Here is a 12843-nt window from a genome sequence, read left to right as displayed (position 1 = left end):
CTGGATTCATTGATTTTTTGGAGGGTTTTTTGTGTCTCTATCTCCTTCAGTTCTGCTCTGATCTTAGTTATTTCTTGCCTTCTGCTAGCTTTTGAATGTGTTTGTTCTTGCTTCTCTAGTTCTTTTAATTGTGATGTTAGGGTGTCCATTTTAGATCTTTCCAGCTTTCTCTTGTGGGCATTTAGTGCTATAAATTTCCCTCTACACACTACTTTAAATGTGTCCCAGAGATTCTGGTATGTTGTATCTTTGTTCTCATTGGTTTCAAAGAACATCTTTATTTCTGCCTTCATTTCCTTATGTACCCAGTAGTCATTCAGGAGCAGGTTATTCAGTTTCCATGTATTTGAGTGGTTCTGATTGAGTTTCTTAGTCCTGAGTTCTAGTTTGATTGCATTGTGGTCTGAGAGACAGTTTGTTATAATTTCTGTTCTTGTACATTTGCTGAGGAGTGCTTTACTTCCAATTATGTGGTCAATTTTGGAATAAGTGTGATGTGGTGCTGAGAAGAATGTATATTCTGTTGACTTGGGGTGGAGAGTTCTATAGATGTCTATTAGGTCCGCTTGGTGCAGAGATGAGTTCAATTCCTGGATATCCTTGTTAACTTTCTGTCTCGTTGATCTGTCTAATGTTGACAGTGGAGTGTTGAAGTCTCCCATTATTATTGTATGGGAGTCTAAGTCTCTTTGTAAGTCTCTAAGGACTTGCTTTATGAATCTGGGTGCTCCTGTATTAGGTGCATATATATTTAGGATAGTTAGCTCTTCCTGTTGGATTGATCCCTTTACCATTATGTAATGGCCTTCTTTGTCTCTTTTGATCTTTGATGGTTTAAAGTCTGTTTTATCAGAGACTAGGATTGCAACCCCTGCTTTTTTTTGTTCTCCATTTGCTTGGTAGATCTTCCTCCATCCTTTTATTTTGAGCCTATGTATGTCTCTGCATGTGAGATGGGTCTCCTGAAGACAGCAGACTGATGGGTCTTGACTCTTTATCCAGTTTGCCAGTCTGTGTCTTTTAATTGGAGCATTTAGTCCATTTACATTTAAGGTTAATATTGTTATGTGTGATCTTGATCCTGCCATTATGGTATTAACTGGTTATTTTGCTCATTAGTTGATGCAGTTTCTTCCTAGGCTCGATGGTCTTTACATTTTGGCATGTTTTTGCAGTGGCTGGTACCGGTTGTTCCTTTCCATGTTGAGGGCTTCCTTCAGGGTCTCTTGTAAGGCAGGCCTGGTGGTGACAAAATCTCTAAGCATTTGCTTATCTGTAAAGAATTTTATTTCTCCTTCACTTATGAAACTTAGTTTGGCTGGATATGAAATTCTGGGTTTAAAATTCTTTTCTTTAAGAACGTTGAATATTGGCCCCCACTCTCTTCTGGCTTTTAGAGTTTCTGCCGAGAGATCTGCTGTCAATCTGATGGGCTTCCCTTTGTGGGTAACCCGACCTTTCTCTCTGGCTGCCCTTAACATTTTTTCCTTCATTTCAACTTTGGTGAATCTGGCAATTATATGTCTTGGAGTTGCTCTTCTGGAGGAGTATCTTTGTGGCGTTCTCTGTATTTCCTGAATTTGAATGTTGGCCTGCCCTGCTAGGTTGGGGAAGTTCTCCTGGATGATATCCTGTAGAGTGTTTTCCAATTTGGTTCCATTTTCCCCCTCACTTTCAGGCACCCCAATCAGACGTAGATTTGGTCTTTTTACATAATCCCATACTTCTTGCAGGCTTTGTTCATTTCTTTTTCTTCTTTTTTCTTTTGGTTTCTCTTCTCGCTTCATTTCATTCATTTGATCCTCCATCGCTGATACTCTTTCTTCCAGTTGATCGAGTCGGTTACTGAAGCTTGTGCATTTGTCACGTATTTCTCGTGTCATGGTTTTCATCTCTGTCATTTCGTTTATGACCTTCTCTGCATTAATTAGTCTAGCTGTCAATTCTTCCACTCTTTTTTCAAGATTTTTAGTTTCTTTGCGCTGGGTACATAATTCCTCCTTTAGCTCTGAGAAGGTTGATGGACTGAAGGCTTCTTCTCTCATCTCGTCAAAGTCATTCTCCGTCCAGCTTTGATCCGTTGTTGGCGATGAGCTGCGTTCCTTTGGAGGGGGAGATGCACTCTTATTTTTTGAATTTCCAGCTTTTCTGCCCTGCTTTTTCCCCATCTTTGTGGTTTTATCTGTCTCTGGTCTTTGATGATGGTGACGTACTGATGGGGTTTTGGTATAGGTGTCCTTCCTGTTTGATAGTTTTCCTTCTGACAGTCAGGACCCTCAGCTGTAGGTCTGTTGGAGATTGCTTGAGGTCCACTCCAGACCCTGTTTGCCTGGGTATCAGCAGCAGAGTTTGCAGAAGATAGAATATTGCTGAACAGCGAGTGCACCTGTCTGATTCTTGCTTTGGAAGCTTCCTCTCAGGGGTGTACTCCACCCTGTGAAGTGTGGGGTGTCAGACTGCCCCTAGTGGGGGATGTCTCCCATTTAGGCTACTCAGGGGTCAGGGAACCACTTGAGCAGGCAGACTGCCCCTTCTCAGATCTCAACCTCCGTGTTGGGAGATCCACTGCTCTCTTCAAAGCTGTCAGACAGAGTCTTTCGCGTCTGCACAGGCTTCTGCTCCTTTAGCTGAGCCCTGTCCCCAGAGGCGGAGTCTACAGAGACAGGCAGGGTTCCTTGAGCTGCTGTGAGCTCCACCCAGTTCGAGCTTCCCAGCGGCTTTATTTACCTACTTAAGCCTCAGCGATGGCGGGCACCCCTCCCCCAGCCTCGCTGCTGCCTTGCCGTTAGATTGCCGCAGACTGCTGTGTTAGCAAGGAGGGAGGCTCCGTGGGCGTGGGACCCTCCCGGCCAGGTGTGGGATATAATCTCCGGTGTGCCAGTGTTACAGCGCAGTATTGGGGTGGGAGTTACCCGATTTTCCAGGTGTTGTGTGTCTCAGTTCCCCTGGCCAGGAAAAGGGACTCCCTTCCCCCTCGCGCTTCCCAGGTGAGGCGATGCCTCGCCCTGCTTCAGCTCTCGCTGGTCAGGCTGCAGCAGCTGACCTGCACGGACTGTCCGGCACTCCCGAGTGAGATGACCCCAGTACCTCAGTTGACAATGCAGAAATCACCGGTCTTCTGTGTCGCTCGCTCTGGAAGATGGAGACTGAAGCTGTTCCTAGTCGGCCATCTTGCTCCGCCCTCCTATTTTTGTTTTTGGTGTCAGTTTCTAAATCTTTTTCTTCTTCTTTTAATTCTAAATATATTTGTGTTCATCCATATTCTTCCTGGTTTTTAAATCTGCGTGCGAGTGCCATCTTCACCTCTGACTTTATCCCTTGAACTCTAATAACAGAGTATTTGAGTAAGCCTTTCTTTAGATTCGTGTTAGTTTTGCCAAGAAAAATAAAAATAGTGTGTTTCCTTACAAGATCATAAATGTGGCCACATACTGATATTAGGAAGAATGACCCTCAGCCACAGACTAGAAGGGCTAGACTGCACTATTTGTTGATGGGAATACAGACCTTTTGCCTACTTATTCTGATGTCTCATAGTTTGGCTTCTACTAATGTTCACCTGCTGCAACTATCCTTGCTAGTCTCCATTCAAGGGTCCAGTTTTTAATATATCACTGTGGTTTCTGTGGCTGCTAAAGTTAATCTCAACATGGTGGTCATCTTGCTGGTGCAAGGAGAATGATTTTCTCTCCCATCAGTAACTTTATTCTTTCACTTAGCTTCTTGTAGCTTTCAAAATGTGACAATCACTTTTCTTAATTACCAAGAGGTCAGGCTTAGTTTTTTAATTCTTTAGAGCCCCTTGCTGTCACGATTGAGCCCTGTACCACTTGGGTCAGGGTAGATGTTACAAAGACTCTCTCCTGTCAAGCTCCTCTGAACTCTCTTCTCAATTAGGCCTAGATCATTGGACTTAAACATCTATCTTTGCATTATCTAATTTTTGAAAAAATCCTCCTAAGTCAGTTTAGAGAGATTCCTGCACGTAGGTATCCCATCACCTTATTATCTGATCAAATTCTTATCCTCACAGTTCTCAAGGTGATATCTGATCATCCTGGCCTGTCTTCAGCAAGAATCCTCTTAAGTCGGTTTAGCCAGCATCCTCCACAACCGTAATGTTTCCTTTATCCATCCACTGATACCTCACTCTACACCTTGGCTATAAATAAATCCCCACTTTTCCTTATCATAGTTGGAATTGAACTCATTTCTATACTGAGGGCTTTCTTGTGTCCTCTATCACAATGCTTTCCGAATAAAATCCATTCTTACCACTTTACTGTCAGGTCTGTTTTTTCATCAACAGGGGACATTTTGGATAATGCTTTATGTAGTTTTATTCAAAGGTATACCCTACATTTAGTCAACAAATGGAGCCTAAACTTTTACTTACCTCAGGGTGATTTTTTTCAGCTCCTATGAGGTGCTCCCTGACCATCTTCTCTCTCCTCTAGATTTTGATTGGGATACTAAATCCTACTGAACTGGGCTCAATGACCTTTTCAGTTGTAGTAAGGAGAAACCACTGTGGCTATTTTGTTTTAGCAGAAAGAGGTTTAACATAAGGACCTAGGTGCTTAAGAAATCCTTGGAAGTTGATGTGTTTTGGATGTGGCTGGGCCCATGGGAATATCCCTGGAACCAATGCACTAGACTGGTCTCCCAGGGAAGCTGTTTCCTCTGCTAGGAGTATGGGGAATTAAGAGGCTCCCCCCTGGAGCTGTGGTCCTCATGAACACCCCAGCTTGGCTGTGGTTCAGGACCAGTTTCCTGACTTATCCCAACTTCTGTGAGGCACAGGGCTGGACGTCATATGCTGTGGCAGTAAACTCTGACATTTGCCAGAGGAAAACCAAAACAGCAGAAAGAACTCCACCTCATGCTCACCTTCTGAAATCTCATGTGAGTGTTTATAATGAGCGGAAACTAGTTTGTATTTAGAAATCTGTCTTCAAGGGAATATGGGAGATACAGCTTTTAGATTTTTGCAGTAGAAGAAAGAAGCTGGTATAGATGACAAATGAGCTGAACCTCTGTAATTCATCTCAGGCCCATGTCAAACATCAGGATGAGACTGCTGCTTCTCACTCAGACTCTAGACTTCCAAAGGCATGGCTGGAAAGTGGGCCATATTGTCTGCAAGTGGAAGCTTTGTATCCCATGGTACCGTATTTCCCAGGCATTGCTGTTGGGCAGGGAGGAATCACTGACCGAAGGCCAGTGAATTCATTGCTTCACCTACAGATAATCAGAATCTATTTCCTGGGAATCTGAATGAAGCAGAAGCACATAGCAGAAGGTCTGACTAAGAAGACCAAATTTGAAAGATCAGAGACTGGGGTCCCCATGGTGGGCCTTGTGTAACATAAGTACACAGAGGCATTTAGGAAGAGAAACAAGAAAAACAGAGCATATAAACAGATATAGAAATAGGCCCCTGGGAAACAGAAAGAGAAAACTCAGTTTCTGAATTTACCATTTCCAGAGAGGCCCAACTATGTTTATTTTCCTGCCTTTGGATATTGTAACAACCCCTACTGCTGTGTTTTTCTTGAACTAGTTTGAGTGAGTTTCTGTTCTTTACAATAAAAAGTTGATTCAAGTAAAAAGGTACAACTTTTGGATGCCATTTACTTATATATTAACATTTTGTTGGGGTAAAATTCCTCACACGTACTTATTATCCTTATATGAATTTTCTAGCTTCTCTACTCCTGAAGAGAAGGGAGTTTAATGTGGTCTAAGAGAGGTATTTGGCCAATCTACATTAATCAATCTATCAATCAATCTATCTATCCACTTACTCAAACAATATCAAAATATTACATATGTGTGCACACATACACACACATATGTCTCAGTTTTCCCTTAAGTGTATCTTGAAGATAATAAAAATATTTTACAAGTCCCTCCTCCCCATTATCTGTGGAATATTGATTTCATATTGCTTTGGTGACAGATTATGGGGAGTGTTTATCTAGAAGGTGTTTTGTGGTCTGCCCACAATGATGTAGATTGTTCTGCAAGAGATGCCTGGTTCAAATGTCTAAACTGGCTTTATCCATAAACATGATTAAGTTTCATAGTAACCATGAAAACAAAATTTTCAATAGAAGTTAATCGTGGCTTGGATGGGTATAAATGTTAGTGACTGGAACAGATGAGCATTTCCTTTTAAGATAATTGCTTGTACGAACAATGAACAAGGACATCTAAAAGCCATTTCATGGGGATTTTTTTCCATTGACTCTGCTTGATTTTAAGTACATGCAAAAAGTGCTTTAACCCAGCACCTTGCAAATAGTCGTTGGAATGGTTCATCATCCTTTGCTTGGCAGGCAGACATTGTGCTTTAAGGTACAAAAACCTGATCTCTGTCTCCTCTGGGTAGAGCACACTGTATTTTTAAAAATTTATACCCTCCTTTGTTTTTAGGGAAAATAACAGACTTAGGCCCATCTGTGATGTCAATTTCAAAGAAATGTCTGCAGGGAGAGGGCCTTTCAGAGATTCTGGAAGGCTAAAGGTGGAGATATTGTTCACTCCGTGTTAAAGATGTGGCCCTTCACAGCGTTGGATGCTGTTGGGGGTGATTCAAGAACCAGCAGAGCCCGGGGTTTGCCAATAGCCCCTTCTGTGGATATGTAGTTTTTCTGAGATAGCAATGGAAAGTAGCATAGCAAGGTGTTTATTTATTATTATTATTACTGAATGTAGATAACCTCATTGGCAGCTGAATTCCCAGGAGCAGGGAAAAGCCATGTGAAACAGTCTGCATCTGCAGCCTTTTGTGTATCCCTTGCTTACCCTCTGATTTGTGTCTGGTGGTGTGATAGACAATAAATGCATTTGCACTCATTTTTAATCATTGTGGTAGTTGGGTTAATGTTTTCTGGAATGTGGTGTTTTTATTGAACTGCACAAGTCTCCAGATTTATAATGGCCAAATCTGCAAAGACTAGAGGCTTTCATTGTTTCGTTTGTTTGTTATTGGCCAAGTTCTTAGCAGAAAACAAAAAGAATTCTCCGTTGATACCTAACTATAGGGGAAGAAAGAGACAGACTTAGACTGAGTTTTGGGGAATATCCTTGGGCAATGCAAAAACACAGATGACATTATCATAGGTTCTGCTTGCAGGGGAATCAGAAGAAAAATGGTAATGATCTTAATAAATTAAGATTTTAAAAATTGATTTATTCTTCTTGCCATTTTAATCCTTTCTTTTTATTTATATTTAGTTTTTAACATTTGGGATATAGGATATGTAAAAAAATATTCTTTTTCTAGGTAACAGTTGGTATCTCATATATGAAATATTTGATATATTCAATAAAGTAAGACAATGATTTGCTTAATTCCTTTGCCTTAATGCAAATGGTTCAGTATAGAGCTTTGATATATAATCTATACCTTTGTTTATATGTCCATATAAAACTATGATTTGCTTAATTCTTTTGCCTTAATGCAAATGGTTCAGTATAGAGCTTTGATATATAATGTACACCTTTGTTTACATGTCCATATAAAAAATTATGGAAACCTAGTATTAAGCAAGTCACATTTCTCATACTTAATGTGCTTTAGATGAAACAATTTTTACTTTTCCCAAAGTTTCTTGGTCTTTTCTAACCGGTCCTTTATATAATTGTTTTATTAAAAATAATTGGATGAAGTATGATAATGAAGCAGGCTTGTGAAATGTCTCTCTGCCTTGAGTTGTTCACTTGCTTGCATGACTTTAACCTGTTTTGAAGACATATTAACAATAATTAATAATCTCAAAGGAGAAGGTGAATAATAAGTAGCCAATTTAAATAGATGGCATTATAGCTAAAATGTGTGCAGTAGGAAACAGAAGGGCCTGGCATTCAAGAGAAGATAATTTTGAGACATTTTCTTTCTCTTGGTATATTATATAACTGAAAAACTCTCTCATGATAGGCTTTGAAGAAATCCTCTTAGTTTAAAACCTCTGATAGGAACGCCCAAGTGGGATTCTTTAACCACAGACTCTGAACTATATCTCCTGATTTTTCTATAGAAAAATATCAGTGGGGATTTAATAAAAAAAAAGAAGATTAGAAAGAAATATTTTCTGGCATGAGTTGTTTTAACAGCATATGGAGAAACTGGGGTCAGACTGAGGAAGTTCAACCCCTTATTGCTCTCAAAAACTTGAGAAGTTTTTGGAGGTACCTGAAGCATGATTAAAATTACCACTTTTTTTTTTTTTTTTTTTTTTTTTTTGCCCATCAGTCACTGTTTAGTAATAAAAGCACCTGTGATTGAAAAGGTCATGACAACTATTAGCTGGAAAATTCTCCTAGAAGCTTGTTAGTAATATCATTATTACATTAAAAATTACCAAAGTGATATTTTTGTTCCTTTTTTTATTGATAAAGACAATATAATCTCTTCTTTTAATTCACTGCATACCTAACAGATAACAAAGAGTAAAAGGTGAAGGTCAGGTAATAGGTATGAAAACACAGAATGCATTATGTACAGAATATTATTTTATTATTTTCTTTTCAATTTAACAAGCACTTGACAAACTCTGAGTGTGACTTGAGTTCTAATTCTTAGACCCCAAAACTTACACAGAATTCTGACCATGAAAATGAAGCAAATTGAAAATATTTTATGTAATTCTTAAGAGTATACTTGGAAATATCTTCCAGTAATGAGCTAAAAGAGGCTAAAGTATCTATATTTTGACTTTCAGGTTCAAACAATTTAGATTTCTTACTTTCTTTTCCTTTTTTATTTTTCCTGATCCTGGAAGCATCTGGGAAGTTAACAGAGAAAGCCTTCAGCCTTCTCTAAATGTGACAGAATTCTTGTCTCGGTGGATTAGAAAGTTGAGCCACAGTAATGAATGAGAACACCTTTGCTAAAGGTGATTTGTACAAGGTCCCTGTAGGTTAGTACAAGTCTCAGGGTAAAGAAATGTTCATCTTTGTGGAAGCTGATTCTAAAATATCCCTGAGGAAAGAAGGAGAATGAAGGATCCAGATAGATGAAGGAGGCCATCTGGGTCAGGCAAAACAAGCAAAGAGAGGATTTGGGGCTTTGCATCTCAGGCATGTTGCTGAGGAAACTGGCACCCAGCTTCAGAAGTACCTAAAATAATCAGAGATAAACAACTAGGAAAAGCCACATGTGCCTTGATATTGTGTATTGCACTTATCATGGAATTTAGGAAGGCCTTTCAGAGCATTACTGTACAGATAAGGAAACAGTAGATAAGTTCAGAGTTTGGTCTAGAACCGGTGTCTACCAGCAGATTTCACATTGCAATGCAGAATTAGGGATAAGGGAGTAAAATATTCAATAAAGTATTTCTGTATACGCTGCCCCTGTTAAAAATCAGCCATTATGCTCTAACAAAGTCCAACTGAAGAAAGATAACTCGAGAGAATTTGAGTATTTGAAAACCTTATACATGATTATTCAAATGTGATAAGATTTGGCTCTGTGTGCCCACCCAAATCTCACCTTGAATTTTAATACATGTCAAGGGCAGGGCCAAATGGAGATAATTGCATCATGGGGGCAGTTTCCTCCATACTGTTCTTGTAATAGTGAGTGAGTTCTCATGAGATCTGATAGTTTCATAAGCATCTGGTATTTCCCCTGTTGGTACATTGTCTCTTTGCCTGCTACCATCCATGTAAAACCTGACTTGCTCCTCCTTGCCTTCTGCCATGATTATGATTAAACCTCTTCCTTTTGTAAATTGTCCAGTCTCTGGTATGTCTTTATCAGCAACATGAAAATGAACTAATAGAAAATGATAAAAAGATCTCTAGAGAACAAGAGGCCAGATAAAAACAAGGAGTCACCAGTTGTCTGAAGTTCTTCTATGATTCAAATTCAAGCTAATGCTTGAGTACTGGACTCAGGCAGGGGTCCTGAGAGTTCTGGCTCAGTGTGGGTGTGGAGCCAGCCCTGCCACAAGCCTGCAGGTGAGTGGTCAGGAATTTAGCATCCTTGGATGATGCTGAGCTTTAGAGCTCATGCCAACAGAATGTGCTAAAGTACCGACCTAAAACTATTGGTCTGAGCAGTAGAAATTGAGTATGAGGCAACTGGATGCAAGAGAAAGGAAAGCTAGATTAAACGGAAAGTTATGGGGTGACATTCTAGAGACTTTTAAAAGAGAGTCTGATGCCATACCAGGTGGTGGAGAAGAAAATCTTAAGGGTGCTAAATCAGTCTAGACCTTATTGTTGGTGATCATTTGAGAGGAAACTGAGTTAGGAGATGAAGTAAGTGTGTGTTATGGGGGTGGGGTGGGGAATATTTGTTAGAAGGTTTGCTTTGAAGCTTGACTTGGGAAAATGTCCTCTGGTCCTCTGTGTAGGTGTGAGTTGAGGTGGTTAGAATACAAGACAGTGACAGGGAAGAACTGTTGACTGTGCCTTTTTCATTCAGATAATAAATATTCATGAGCGTCAATTTTGTGCCAGGCACTGGAGATACAACAGTGCTCATGCCAGAGACGGTCTCTGTCTTGATGGTGCTTATTGTATTTAGAAAAATGCCATAAGCAGATAGCTACATGAATAAACACAAGTACAGATGTAAAATGAAAGAAAGAAATAATGGGGTATCACAGGGTGAAGAGTTTTTTCAAGTAGATGGTGTGGGAAGGTCTATCTGAATAAACATAAGTACAGATGTACAATAAAAGAAATAAATAATGGGGTATCACAGGATGGAGAATTTTTGAAGTAGAGGTTGTGGGAAGGCCTGACAAGATGGTGTTTAATCAGATGAGAAGGATTGATGTGTCTTAGAAGCAGAAGAAAAGCATTTCAGGCATAGAAAAGAGCAAATAAATAGGGACTGAGGAGGGAAATGTTTCACATTGTTCTAGGAAGTGTCACAAGACCATTTGACTAGAGGGTAGTGGGCATGGGGGAAAATGGCATGAGGTGAGTCTGGGGAGGCCGGCAGGGAGAAGTTTGTAAGGCACTATGGGTCTTGATAAGTGTGGTAGCTACTCTCCTGGATGGTCCCCAATGGTATACTGCGTGGTCCTTTTGCACACTTTACCAGGATTAGTCTTCGTGACCAATAGAGTATGGCAGAAATGGTGGTATATGACTTCTGAGACTGGGTTATAAAAAACAGTGTGGCCTCTCTCTCTTTCCCTCTCTCCCTGTGTGTGTGTCTCTCTCTTTCTTAGAGCACTTGCTCCGAGGGAAACCAGCGGCTATCTTGTGAAAACAACCTTATGAAGAGGCTCACCCTGTGAGCCGCACGAGTAGGCTTGGACATAGGTCCTGGAGCCCTAATCAAGCCTTCAGATCATTGAAATTCCAGCCAACGGCTTGATGGCAACCTCATGAGAGACCTGGAGCCATTCAGCTAAACCCACTTCCAGATTCTTGACCCTTAAAAACTGTGTGAGATGAAAAATTGTTGTTGGAAGCCGCTAAATTTGAGGTCATTTGTTACCTAGCAATAGTAACTCATATCGAAAGGACTTTGGATTTTGTTTAAGTACAATGTCCTTTAGAACAAAGGGAAAGAGAGGTCTTGGAAACTGTCACTAAGTTGAAGGTTGACCAAGTAACCTTTTGAGATAGTGTTCAGTGATGATTTGCTGGACCCCTTGCCTTTAGACAGTGATATATTGTCTCCTTGTGTTTAGGACTCTAATACCAATAGAATCAAGAAGTTGTTCTATTTGCAGTCTCCTTGAAAACAAAAGCAGGACTACATTTAAAGCTGTAATAAAATAATGTTTTTCTATTCAGTCCCAAATGTTATCCTCCCTAGACATTTGGTACATCATTGTCTACTCTAATCCAATTCAGTAAGCATTTGTAGAGAAACTCTTTTTTTTTTTTTTTTTTTTTTTGAGACGGAGTTTCACTTACTCTGTTGCTCAGGCTGGAATGCAACAGCACGATCTTGGCTCACTGAAACCTCCGTCTCCAGGGTTCAAGCGATTCTCCTGCCTTAGCTTCTGGAGTAGCTGGGACTACAGGCATGCACCACCATGTCTGGCTAATTTTTGTATTATTATTATTTTTTTTAGTAGAGATGGGTTTTCACCATATTGGCCAGGCTGGTCTCAAACTCCTGACCTCAAGTGATCCCCCTGCCTTGGCCTCCCAAAGTGCTGGGATTACAGGTGTAGGCCACTGTGCCCAGCTGAGAAACTTTAAGAGACAGTTCTGTGTTTAGTGTTGTGAGGCCAGGGCTATGACCAGAGTCACAGTTCCTGTCCTCTAGTTACTCAATCTAGGGTGGAATTGGATTATTTTATATTCTGTCCAAACTGATGCTCTCTCCCTTCTCTTCCCTATCACTTGATTCTTGTTTATGATACGGATGCTGAAACTGCAGAACACCAACAGACCAAGACTGGTCTAAGGACTTTTTCTTTCTGTTTTTTTTTTTTTTTCTAGCAAATACAAGTACTATCTGTATTGTTTCCAGTCCTATGTAGAAATGGAGATTTTCTGACCTGAGGAGATTGGATCAGGAGTTTATAAGGCTTTCTTGTTATTAAAGTGATGGTAAGTGGGTTACTCTGAAGCTTGTAGCTAAGTCCTTGTTGAGGCAACTGGTGATTAACCTAAGGTCAGGGATGTTCTTACTTTGTTTACTGCTTCATTCAAAGCAGAGACTTTGGGTCCATTGTGACATCCAGTCACTCTTTTATATTACCATACTTAGGGCATCGAGAGACAAGCTTTACCCTAGTTTTACATACCCATAAAAAGCACGTAAGCATGGTTTAGAAACATGCCTTGAACATCTACATACATCTCCTTCTGTAGGAGATGGTCTCTCTCTCTCTCTCTTTTTTTTAAACACCA

The sequence above is a fragment of the Piliocolobus tephrosceles genome, chromosome 3 (assembly GCF_002776525.5).
Source record: "Piliocolobus tephrosceles isolate RC106 chromosome 3, ASM277652v3, whole genome shotgun sequence".
NCBI lineage: Eukaryota > Metazoa > Chordata > Mammalia > Primates > Cercopithecidae > Piliocolobus > Piliocolobus tephrosceles.
This window is presented reverse-complemented; position numbering follows the sequence as displayed.